Source organism: Silene latifolia, chromosome X, assembly GCF_048544455.1.
Source record: "Silene latifolia isolate original U9 population chromosome X, ASM4854445v1, whole genome shotgun sequence".
NCBI classification, from domain to species: Eukaryota; Viridiplantae; Streptophyta; class Magnoliopsida; order Caryophyllales; family Caryophyllaceae; genus Silene; species Silene latifolia.
The window spans coordinates 331,922,659-331,931,314 of NC_133537.1; the positions used below are offsets into that span (position 1 = coordinate 331,922,659).

The 8,656-nt window shown below is 36.5% G+C and overlaps 1 long non-coding RNA gene and 1 other non-coding gene across 2 annotated transcripts; both read right to left on the minus strand.

Moving 5' to 3' along the window:
* Positions 1 to 1,435: 1,435 nt before the first annotated feature.
* On the minus strand, positions 1,436 to 3,643 carry LOC141622231 (uncharacterized). Its single transcript, XR_012532906.1, has 2 exons — positions 3,610 to 3,643; positions 1,436 to 2,110 (listed from the first exon to the last, which is right to left on the minus strand). It is a non-coding gene; the product is annotated as an uncharacterized LOC141622231 (long non-coding RNA).
* A 3,584-nt stretch (positions 3,644 to 7,227) lies between these two features.
* Positions 7,228 to 7,333, minus strand: LOC141625262 (small nucleolar RNA R71). The gene has a single exon (XR_012535052.1). It is a non-coding gene; the product is annotated as a small nucleolar RNA R71 (small nucleolar RNA).
* Between the last annotated feature and the right edge of the window lie 1,323 nt (positions 7,334 to 8,656).

The following is an 8,656-nucleotide window of genomic DNA, read 5'->3' on the forward strand; positions in this document are numbered from 1 at the left end:
ACTGGAGGAATTACGACAAATTCAGCCCAAATCCCAGTTCGGTGAATAGTTCCTGCTTAAAAACAGATTAAAGAAAATGAAAAAACAAGCAAGAAGTTCTCAAGAACAAAACAAGGGTCTTATTCAAGTAGACCTCAGAAATCAGACCCGACCAAGACCTAGCTCGAACCCAAATCACAAAATGATAATCATGAATCGAAGAACATGCTGAGTCGGTATAAAAGCATTAAACAAGAATCGAAGTAAAGTTCATTTGATCCATGAACATGATAAAGAACCATATGTAAAAACATTTCGAGCAAAGAAAACACTAACAGATCACATAAAATTAACAGAAGACCAACCTACCAAAATCAAAGTGAAGTTCATTTGATCCATGAACATGATAAATGGCTAAATGCACACAGTATCATCATCACCATCAGCATAATAGGGAAAACCCTGAGAAATGAACTGCAAAGGAACCAACGTCCCAACCATTGGCTTGTAAATTCGAAACTTGATCATATCAGAAGGCTTCAGCAGTACGAAAGCAGTAACTTTACTAGCGTTTGTAACCGTTAATCCAAACCCATTTTTATTGGCCCAAACCATCCCAAACCCATCGTCGTTGAAACTAGGATCGGCAATAGTTTCGATTGCAAGCCTCAATTTGTGTAGAGCCGAGCCGAAGATGCGACGACGCCGAAGATAAAAGCCAGTGATGTCACGAGACGAAGCGACCAACCAGCGATGCCACCGTTTCGATGAAACAAGCCACAGATGTTACGAACTGAAGAGACGAGCCAAAGATGCTACCGCGCGCACTGATGAGATGGGCCGGCTCCAACGAGAAACTTTCAGCGACAATGACCTTTTTTTGTTTCATTTGTGCAGGTACTCGGTCTAAAACTACGGAGCCATCACCTCGTTTAAAGCGAAGTCATCATGCTATTCGGGACAAAGCCTAGTGTCTAAAACGATTAAATGAAGCCGTCGATCATGCCCCTAGAAACGAAGTCGCCATGTCATTTGAGAACGCCACCCGACCAAGAGCCATACTCGACTAGAAACACGATCGACGCATCATTTTCTGTATGCTGCATTTTTCCTCTAAGCATATATAAATATTACATCACAGGTTGATGCTTTTGTTCAACCTTCGGTACAATTTTTTGAAACAACATTCTTGGCCAACCGAATTATCGGGGGTCAAGCACATTCGTAAAGTTAGCTGTGGTTAGCATCTAACTATGGGTATAACCGCTAAAAAAAAATTAAGAGCACGATTAGCATTTTCCTAAACAAACAGCAGCCTCATAGTTAAGAAACAAAGAATGGAAGAATGGAAGTTGGTGGGTTGTTGTTACTTTAAATTCTAAATTAAGAACAGGATACAAACAAAAAAAAAAAACAAAAAAAAAAAAAAAAACAGACAAATTAATAACGAAAGGGCTTTATTGCACTAGTAAAATACTTGGATTAAAAGACAAAAACGAAAACGAAATACAACGGATTTCATCAGAAAAAAAAAAAAAAAAAAAACAACGAAAAGGAAATACAACTGAAATTCATATTAAAATGCATGTTAAAATACGAACTGAACATGAAAAGAAAACAAACTGCATATTAAGATGATCTTGAAAATCTAAGGCATAGGGACTGGTCTTGCTTCAGCCGGATCATGCTGGATCATGTTAAAGGCGCCACCAGGTTTAACGCAAGCAAAAAACCGAATGACATCACCCTGAACAACCCTATGATCAGTAGTAAACCTATTCCAGCCTCTCCTAAAGTAATAATTGTTTCTGATTCGAACACAGCGAAAGGTGTAATTTTTTTGTTTTTGAGCCGACCAAAAACGAACATTTCCCAGCCAAATATCTTCCGGAGGCGGGTTGCCCAAAGGTAGCTGAAGATAAGTGGCAGTGTGGCGTCGAATGGTGGTGGTAAAATACTCAAAAAGCACTTCGTGTCGGTTGAAATTTTTGGGGTGAATTTGTTTCACAATGAAATTTCTCTCATTTTCATTGCCTTCTTGTAGGGGGCCGTACCTCACAACTATAAAATCGCCTTCTCTTGTTACCGTACAACCATTAATGGATATGGGATCGACATTGGCAGCCATGGTCTGCAGGTGTGTTCAATAATAAATAAGTTTCAGAGATTTTTAAGCTAAAATTTACAATGAAAATCATAAATAAATGAAAAACATGAAGAAAACGACAAGCATATTTCTTCGTATTTAGTTATATATATGAACATTAAAAATAAACACCCATTAAATCATGAACATTGTTTTCATCATATATATGAACATTAAAAATAAACACCCATTAGTTATATATATGAACATATTCATGAAAACAATTCAGGGAGAAGAGAGCAGACATTTTTTTTCATTATATTAAACATAAAAAAAAATATAAAAAAAATTTGAAACTAACTAATAAACAAACATCTATGAGAATCTCTTCAAATTTTCTTCCAAAATGGAAGAACCAAAGAAGTATAGCTCAAATGTTGCTTTTCTCATGAAATTTTGTAAAGAAAACAGAAGAAAAAAAATAAAGATGGTGAAACCGTCAAAAAATGAGCTAACTCACTCCTCAAACCATTTCGTCCCTTAGGGAGTATAGAGGAGAGTTGTAGCTAACATTTTTTTCATTATATTGGACATAAAAAAATTGAAAAAAAAAATTGAAATTAAGTAATAAACAAACAACTATGAGAATCCTCTTCAAATTTTCTTCCAAAAAGGAAGAACCAAGGAAATATAGCTCAAATGTTGTTTTTCTCAGAGAATTTTGTGAAGAAAACAGGAAAGAAAAGGATGGTAAAATGTATGAAAAATGAGCAAGTATCTCCTCATGGAGTATAGAGGAGAGTTGTAGCAAACATTTTTCTCATTATATTAAACATAAAAAAAACAAAAAAAATTAAACAAACAACTATATATGAGAATCCTCTTCAAATTTTCTTCCAAAAAGGAAGAACCAAGGAAATATAGCTCAAATGTTTGTTTTTCTCAGAGAATTTTGTGAAGAAAACAGGAAAGAAAAGGATGGTAAAATGTATGAAAAATGAGCAAGTATCTCCTCATGGAGTATAGAGGAGAGTTGTAGCAAACATTTTTCTCATTATATTAAACATAAAAAAAAAACAAAAAAATTAAACAAACAACTATATATGAGAATCCTCTTCAAATTTTCTTCCAAAAACGAAGAACCAAGGAAATATAGCTCAAATGTTTGTTTTTCTCAGAGAATTTTGTGAAGAAAACAGGAAAGAAAAAGATGGTAAAATGTATGAAAAATGAGCAAGTATCTCCTCATGGAGTATAGAGGAGAGTTGTAGCAAACATTTTTCTCATTATATTAAACATAAAAAAACAAAAAAAATTGAATTAAGTAATAAACAAACAACTATATATGAGAACCCTCTTCAAATTTTCTTCCAAAAAGGAAGAACCAAGGAAATATAGCTCAAATGTTTGTTTTTCTCAAGAATTTTGTAAAGAAAACAGAAAAGTAAAGGATGGTGAAACCATAGAGAGAAATTAAAATAATAACGAGATGAGAAGAAAGAGGAGGGAAGCTTATTGAATAAATAATAAAAAATAATACTCACTTTTTACTGTTTGTGATATGGATATGACTGACCAATGCATGCTACAGTGACAGTGACTTATATAGACAAGTGACCTACGGATAAACCCTAGTCCTTGTGTCTATACGCCTCTAAATCCAAGGGTTAAAATTGCATAATACCTAATCAACTGACACGTATGCGCATGGAGGATTGTACACTACGGAGTATGTACTATTGGAACTTGGTGTAATATTCCTTGCATAATCGTATTAAATACTTGTATTATCTTATACGCCTATTAATTAAACTAGATACGCCGTTGTTATATACTCCTCCTATTTCGAATAAGTGTCCCATTTAGACAATGTCGCGAAAATTAAGGAATATGGCAAATGAGACAGTTATGTGAATAGATACGGAAATGACAAATGTGACAGTTATTTAGAATAAAAGAGAGTAACAAGTAATGACTCGATCGTCCTAGGTAGCGAAATAGAACGGTGACTCACACTGTATTTTGCTCTCGTTCTTGTTTTTACTTATTTCCCGACTCATTTACTAACTAAACTAATAATTACCTTAACTAATACCCCAATTTACAATTTTCACTTATTTTAAAATTAAAAAGATTACTCATTACATCTCGCTCGTTTAGAAGTAAAACTTTGGGCTTAGATTGAACTTGCAAATGACACAGATTTTTTTTCCCGATTCGTAAATATCGACGACGTTTTAGTAAATATCGACGACGTTTTCATTGCAAAAGACGTCGACTACCCCTACTCACTCACTAACAAACTAACAATCCTCTCTAATTCAAAAAACCCAAACAATAAATCACCAATCCACCAATTAACCACCACCACCACCACTCCACACCACCACACCACACGCTGCCTGCCGGCCGCTGCCGCCACCTGCCGTCCATTGCTTTCACCACCACGACAGCCACTACTTCCATCACCAACCATAACAAGTAAGTCTCAATTTTTTAAATTTTTCTTGTTAAAGTTAGCTAAATTATTGTTTTTAATTGCTTGTTTGTTTCCCTTCCCCTTCCCTTATTATTGTTGTTAATTGATTATATGACTTTAATTTTATTTTGTAATTGAATTAGTTAGTAAATTAGTTTATGTGTTAGGTTTTATTAAAATTAATTGAATTAGTTTTGAAATAGGTTAGTTTTTCTTGTAAATTTCATGTTAATTAGTTCCTATGATGTAAATGTTATTATTGTTTATACTTCGGTTGATGTTGTTTGCGAAATAGATTAGATTTTGAGTCGATTTTTGTTGTTGTTAAATTGGATTTGGGTCGATTTGGGGCATAAACCATGGCAAACGGTGGGATTTGCCGTTAGTCCGTGGTCTGGAATGTGGGTTTCTCACGTTTGGCCGTGGTCATCAAAGGAAAATTTGGTTTGGCCACGGTCAAACAACGTGATTTTAGGTTTGGTCGTGGTCAAACCAAGGAATTCTACGTTTGGCCATGGTCAAACGTTGGGATTTTACGTGATACGTGCAATTTATATAGTCTTTTTAGTCTCTTATTGCACGTATTTCTATGCATTTTTGTACCGTTATGTATTGCAATATGCCCCGAATTGGCTACTTTGGTTTGTTTTGTCTAATTTGCAAAAATGAACCTGAAAGTGGTGAGACCGTACCCTATTCGTCCTATTTAGCATGCATAATGAGATGACGGAACTGTTAGAGCGACAATTATGTATTGGAATGCGTGAAGGATGGTCTAGGAAGTGGTCAAAGACGACTTAGAGGTTGACTTGGAGGAAATGCATTCGATCGAGAAGGTTTATGGTTCGATCGAGTGGTTTGGCTGACACGAGAGGTCGATCGAGTACTTCTACTTACTCGATCGAAATGCTGATATTGAGAGTTCCTCGATCGAGAGGCTTATTTGCTCGATCGAGAGGAAAAGCTGGAGAAGACCTCGATCGAGTGGTCTGAATTCACTCGATCGAGAGATTTTCAGTCTTACGTGGGCTTTAGTGACCCGTGTTAGTTTTATTTTTGTTAAGTCTTTATTTTCCTATTTAAGTAAACGTTAATTAGGTCGTTAGGATAACTTTTACAGACTCTTCTACTTTCGCTCCTAAACCTACTGCTTCATCTCTGAATCTCGTACTTTGTTAGTGGATTGATCTTTACGCCGGATTGCTTTTGATTGTAATCATCCTTTCTTTCTTAATCTTAATCTTATTATTTGTTTACTCTAATCCTTGCTTTTGCTCTTTATTATTTCTGCTCTAATCAGTTTATGCATAATTGTTATTATTTCATCATGCCCTTGATTAGTACAATCATCATTATTATTGTTGACACCTTTAGTAGTATGAGTAGCTAATTCCTTTAATGTCGGGATTAGGGAATACATGGTAGGATTGTGACGATGTAGCGACTAGACTAGACGGTTTACTTGTGAGAATCTGTCCCCATAGCAATTTAACTGTAATATCAACTTAGTTGAGTGCACGCTTCTAAGTTACCTTAATTTGGTTAATTTTACTCCTAGATCGGAAGATTGGATTATATAGACCTGCTATGAACAGTAGACTACCCTGACAAGGACAGAAGTTAAGTTAGTGGAGTTCTAGGATAGAAAGTGGACCGGAAGGACCTTTCTCTTATCTCTCTCACAGTAGATTGTCTAGGCTATTTGCAACTGAGTTGATAGATAGATTACCATGGTGAACCGAAATCCTGGCATACTTTCTCTATTTGATCATCTTTATTACATTTTCTCACTTTTATTGCTCTTGCTTAATTTCTCTTCCCTTTAATCTTTTGGTAGTTTAGAAATCAAAATCAAACCCCCACTTTGTGACCTAATAGACAGACCTTTAACAGATATCTTGCCTCCCTGTGGAGATCGACCCTGCTTATCACTAGCTCATTTGTTAGTTTTAATTAGGTTTATTTTTGGTACACAAACGACAATATCAAATTTTGGCGCCGTTGCCGGGGAGGCAATAGCCCTATCTGTTTTTGTTTCATTTATTTTATCCGTCTCAGTGAATTTTTATTCCTTGAGACAGTTCTCATTTATCTCTTTCAATGTTGTGTATGCCCAGGTCGAACAGGTCGGAATTAGTTCCAGCTGATCCTGAGCTAGAAAGACTATTTTGGCATAGACTCCGTCTGCAAAGAGAGATTCGAAAGGAAGACTTGCGTACTTTCGAGCCCGAGCTACAACACTTCTTATTCGCAGAAGACCCGTCTTGTGAAGAAGACAATCTCATTTCTGCTAACAAGCCAGTAAAGATGCCTAACATTACAAGTCACTCTGAGCCCACATCATCCTCGATTCCTAAAGGTTTCAATCTTGCAACAGAGGATGGTAACTCATTCGATATCCGTCCGCCCTATATAAATTTGGTGGAAAGAAATTCGTTTCGAGGTGCAGCGGGTGAAGATCCGCGAAAGCATATGGAGGTTTTTACTGACTACTGCTCTAATATTCCCGCTACTAATGGAGTAACCCAAGACAAGATAAAGGAAGTGCTATTTCCTTTTTCTCTGACTGACGCAGCCCGGTAGTGGTTAACTGATCTTGACCGGACTGCCGCTGGTATTACAGACTGGGAGAGTCTTGCTCTTGCCTTTTACAAAAGGTACTTTCCTCCACAACGCACTAATCAGCTGAGGGGAAAGATTACTAGTTTCAAGCAGGCACCTGATGAGAATTTCTATGAAGCTTGGTGCCGGTTCAAGAATTTGGTGAGGTCTCTTCCTCAACATTGTTTTGATCAGTGGTTTTTGTGCAACCAGTTCTACAATGGGTTGTACGATGACCACAGAGCTATACTTGACGCCTCATCAAATGTGAGATTCCAAAAGAATATTGAATGATGATAAGGGATGGGGCATTATTGAGGAGATGGCGACCCATTGTGCTGAATATGGGAACCCAAGGGACGACATTCAGACCGTACACTCGGTCGATAAAGCGGTTGTGGCTCAGCTTGAAGCCATAAATGCTCCTGCAAACTGCTGGTGATCAACAGACGGTTCATCTATTGACTAGACAGGAAGCTGTCACTTGTGAAAGATGTGGGAGCAATGACGGTCACACTGCTATAGACTGTCTGATAGAGAAAGAACAAGTCCTTACCTTTCAGCAATATAGGCAAGGAGGAGGTTCCTATTATAATAATCAAGGGGTAGTCCATCCCAATTTGAGATGGACAAGTCAGAATGTTCTTAATCCTACTCCACCACCGCATCAGCAACAACCCTATGTCCCTCCTCACAAGGCTCAACAAGGCTTTCAAAAGCCTCCTTCTTTTACTCGACCGCACCAAGGAGCTTTATCTTCTAGTGGGGTAAGCGAATTGGGTGAGTTAAAGTCGGTGATTCAATCATTGACTAAGCAGCTGTAACTAAGTGATCAACAAAAAGAAGCATCCATTAAGTCACTTGAAACTCAAGTTGCTCAACTCGCCGCTAATCAGTCCACGAGGAAACCGGGTCATTTGTCGTCTCAATCTGAGAAGAATCCACATGAGACTATTAACTTAATCAATTTGCGAAGTGGTCATTCTTACTGTTGGAGTGTCCCCGACAATAATGCGATCACAATTGTCGATCATGATGATCACATGTTTAAATCTCATTTTAAGAATACGTAAGGGATGATTCAATTATATAGTCAACTGACCAACATTAATCGGTAATGATTGGCTAACTAGGGTTTGACATTACTGTCGTTTGGCGGTGGTGGTCAGTTGATCCCTTGAGGTCACACCTAAAGGACGATTCCCTTAATTGAAAAAAGGTTAATTAATTATATGTCGATACAGATTAATTAATTCCTTAAAATTGAACAAGTGAGAAAATGACATCTTATTAAAATATGATTAAATAAGATTTTATTTAGTAATTTAAGAAGTTATATTACTAAAATAAATCGGTGTCATGAAACACGCGAGATGAGAATGATAAGTTAGTTATAATTACAAGATGTTGTGAATTATATTAAAATGACCATTTTATGTAAAAGTAATTTAGAATTACTAGTCAATTTGTTAAATGTGATTTAGCTATTATAAAAATGACATTTAATTAGT